The following is a 4,549-nucleotide window of genomic DNA, read 5'->3' on the forward strand; positions in this document are numbered from 1 at the left end:
CGTGCTCATCAATTCCTCGACTAGGGTAATTTCAATACATTCATAATTGCACATGTAGAGATGCTCACAAGTTGTGCAATCACAAATTCTCTCATACTATGAATTTTATTACGGGCACTCAGTAAATAAGTTTAAGATCCAATCAAACACATAGAGAATGTGCACTCAAATAGTGAATTTTTATTTATCTAATAAATAGTACAACCATAAGGCGATTTGCCTTAGGAGACCTCTCAAATATAACAGGAGTCTCAGTCAAGAATTCAGATCATGCTTGTGCCTTGATGTTGTCCGAGATTATTACTGGATGTCATACTCGCTGAGCTCTGTCGTCCATTTGATGAGTCACCCAGAGCTCTCACACTTAGTTAATGCTCGACCCAAAGCAGTGTTGGTGAGCACCGTGATAGGATGCGACAGGAAATAAGAGCACAATTTGTGAGCAATGTTGACTAATGTTAAAGCCAATTTCTCAAAAGTGGGATATCTATTTTCTGCATTCTTCAAGAGATGACTAGCGAAGTACACAAGGAGCTTAGACAAAAGAGGCAACTGATAGCTAGCTCCTTCAGCTAGCTCTTGTAAAAGTATACTACCCTCTTGTAAAAGTATAATAGCACTGATAGCTCCTTCAGTGGCGGCTAGGTAGAGTCATAAAGTTTCTCCCGTGAGAGGCTTTGACAGAAGAGGCAACTGCATCAAATAAGATTTGAGTTCCGCAAAAGCTTGTTCGTACTTTTCATTTCACTCAAATCGTGCTAACTTCCAAAGGATTTTGAAGAATGGTAGGCTTTTGTCGGCAAATTGAGAGAAGAATCGGGAGAGCGCTGTGATCTGACCTACGAGTATTTGCATCTCCTTATGACTCTGGGGAGAAGGAATGTCAAGTAATGCTTGTACCTTTTCGAGATTAGCCTCAATTCTCCGCTCAATCACAATGTACCCAAGGAAGCACCTACTTTTGACTATGAACATGCATTTGTTGAGGTTCAATTTGAGATCATATGGACGTAGAGTACCACATGTCTCCTCAATGTCATCGATTAAGTTTTTGACGTCCGGCTTAGATGCTCGTGATCAAGATGTCATCCATATATACTTCCACATTTCTGCTTGATTGTTGCTTGAACACCCAGTCCATTAGTCGTTGATAGGTACCCCTGTATTTTTTTAATCCGAAGGGCATGACAGTATAATAAAAATTTCTGTCAAAGGTGATAAAACTAACATTCTCTTAATCTTCCACTACCAAAGGAATTTGGTGATAGCCTTAATAGATATCCAGCATGCAGATGAATTCACAACCTGAAGTCAAATTCATTAGTTGATCGATACGGGTAGAGAATAGCAGTCCTTTAAACAGGCCTTGTTGAGGTCCTTAAAGTCCACATAGACTCTCTATTTGCCTTTGTACTATGGGATGACTACTACATTTGCCAATCAAGTTGGGAATTGGACCTCTCGAAGATGACAAGCTTCTAGCAGTTTGGTGATTTTAACTCTGATGATCTTGTCTATTTAGGGTCTAAAATATCGTTTCCTTTACTGAACAGGCTAGACTTCCAAGCAAATGTTGAGTAGATGCTCCATGATAGTAGGTGAGACTCTCTGACATCTCTAACTGACTAGGCAAAGCCATCTTGATTGCGAGATAGACAGACGATTATCTTTTGCTTTAGCTCGAGAACCAAGTTAGTCACAATCAGTGTTGTCTGATTCGGGTGTTCAAGTACTATCGCCACATCTTTGTGCTCTCCAGTTGGTCGAGTTGAAGGGGCATCGTGAAGGAGATGCACCCCATCTTATGAGTTTTACGATTCTTCCGAGAATCAACTCATACCACTTCCACATAGCACTTTCTGGAGTTGCCTGATCACCTTTGACTTCACCCACTTGGTCACCTATGGAGAATTTCATCTTTTGGTGATATGTGGAGACCACTGCTAGGAAAGATCTTAATGCAGGTCATCTAAGGATAACATTGTAGCCATATGGCGTGTTGACTATGGTAAAAACCACAGTATGGGTTCGCCGAGAGGATTCTTCTCCCAAAGATATCGAGAGGCTAATTTTTCTCAGTGATTCGACTTTATGCCCTGTGAATCCAAACAACGCTATTGAGTTAGGTCATAACTTATGTCGATCTATCTGCATTTGATTAAACGTTGTTTTGAAAAATACATTCACAGAGCTTCCAGTGTCGATGAATACTCTGGTGATGTTATAGTTGGCGATGACAGTCCGTATTATTAATGTATCATCATGGGGTATGTTGACCCCCTCTAGATCGAGGGGGCCAAAACTGATAGAAGTTCTCGACTCCACCATAAATTTGGTGCAAATACCATGACTTTCATGCTTTCGTGTATGAATCTTTCGGGCTCAGTATGAATCTCCATCAGTTGAACCTCCCGCTATCATATTAATGTCTCCTCAACGCGGAGGCTCTCCTCTGATATTATAAGCATTCACGATAGGGTGATGTCAAGCTAGCTCTCTAGATCGGGATCTTCTTTGGGGAGGTGTATCCCTTTGCTTACGAATTTTTCGACGCGGTGACTCTCCTCGAGTGTTGATTCGAGGCTCCGCATTCCTACCCTGAGGGTCGCGAATAGGCGACTGTTGGGTTGGTCGCATGGGTGATCTCCAAGCGGGCAGACATTCTTTTGTTATCTGACAGATCTCATGTGCATATTGTCTCATGGGTTAAGTGTCCATGAGAGCAATGGAAGATATAATATCGCTTCCCTTTGTTCGACCTGTATGGTGCCGAGTCGAGAATCGGGGCAGCCTCCACAACTTGTATTGTTCACATCCTAGCTAGAACCTGAGCATATTGATGATGGATTGCTTCCTTGTGTCAAATAGGCGAATGGGGGACCTTTCGCTCAGGTCAGGTAGGCACAGTTACCAACACTAAGACTTTTTTCCTTCTTGCAACCTGAGCTTCTTCCACGTTGATATGTTTCTGAGCGTGAACTAGAAGGAGGTCGAAAGTCACCGGGGGATCCATCACTAGGGATCAGAAGATGTCTCCGTCTTACAGTCCTTGAGAGAAAGTGATGATGAGTACATCCGAGGTGGCGGAAGACACATCCATGGACATCTTTTTGAGTCGATGGATGTAATCCTCAAACATTCCATAGCTGTTTGTTTCAGGACAAATAGGTTGAAGGACATTTTATGATACCGTTTGCTACTAACAAAATATTATAGAAAAATGACCTTGAAATCAGCGAAGGTGTGGATCATCGAGGATAACAATTGATCGAGTGATCGCTGAGCAGAGCCGAATAAAGTCGTTAAGAAGACCCTACACTTGACATCATCCGTGTAATGATGTAACATCACATTATTTTTGAATTGACCCAAATGATCTTCAAGGTCAGTTGATCCATTATACTCCCCAACGTTGGTACTCGAATAAATAATTTTTTATACATCAGTATCAAATTTGATTTAATTTATATCATATTTACTATTATAGATGAACGATCATAGAATATCAAATATGGAAGATGAAAGGACAATCAATCTTGCATCTGAACCCCTCTGTAAGATACAAGTATATTTTGGTTACTACGTTAATGGTTTCAAATTTCACATGGCACGACGGGATTCATAAAGACTAACCTTTAAGTTTGGTGTTGACGTAAAAGGATCTATCAACAATAATAATTCAGAGTTTGATTATTACGGGAGACTTGAAGAAATCATTGAGATTGAATATCCTGCCTTACTCATAAAAATGTGTATGTTATCCAAATATTCTTGGTATGATATTAAACTCCTAGAATAGGAACCAAAATACACTCAAACTATAATATAGTTGAGGTTAATGCAAACAAAAAGTTTAACAAGTTTGAACTTTTCATTTTTGCGGTCCAAGTGGGTTAGATATTCTATCTTGAATACCCGACAAAGGCAAGAAGAGTTAGTAAATGGTTAGCTGTTTGTTGTACGAAGGATCGTTCGACCATAGAAATATCGAACTCCAACACGACACAACACTATGATGCATTTCACCAACTTATTTATATTTAAGTTCTTCGTAGTAGCTATATTAAGATATTTGACAAAATGAGACTAAAGCAACACCAAGTTAAGTTTAGAACAATCATGCATAAAAAATTACACATGAATTAAATATAACTGCCCAATTGCCATATGAGAAATTATGAAAGTAAACTAGACGAAAAGATTTGTTAGCTTATTATGAGAATTGAGATGAAACCACAGTTTTGATTATTCACAGTTTGAAATGGAGAAGCTGTAAAAACAAATATTGGGGGCTGTCATGTTTGGTTGAACCCAATTATTAAAAGTGATCGACTAAGATTTTGGGTATTTGAGTTTGATGTATTTGATAAGGTATGACTCTTTAATGTGTAGAGGCTTAAGGGATAATTTTTATTTTTATAATGGGCTAAAATAGAAAATAGCAAAAGGATGATGTAATGGTTATCCCTATAAATAAGGGGTATGGTCTCTAAGTCCAACGATTTAAATCGAATAGGATTTGAGCTGTCATCTATTCTCTTCTGAATCT

Source organism: Curcuma longa, chromosome 12 (genome assembly GCF_044706935.1).
Source record: "Curcuma longa cultivar G26 ecotype Majalengka, Jawa Barat chromosome 12, ITB_CL_G26_1.1, whole genome shotgun sequence".
Taxonomy (NCBI): domain Eukaryota; kingdom Viridiplantae; phylum Streptophyta; class Magnoliopsida; order Zingiberales; family Zingiberaceae; genus Curcuma; species Curcuma longa.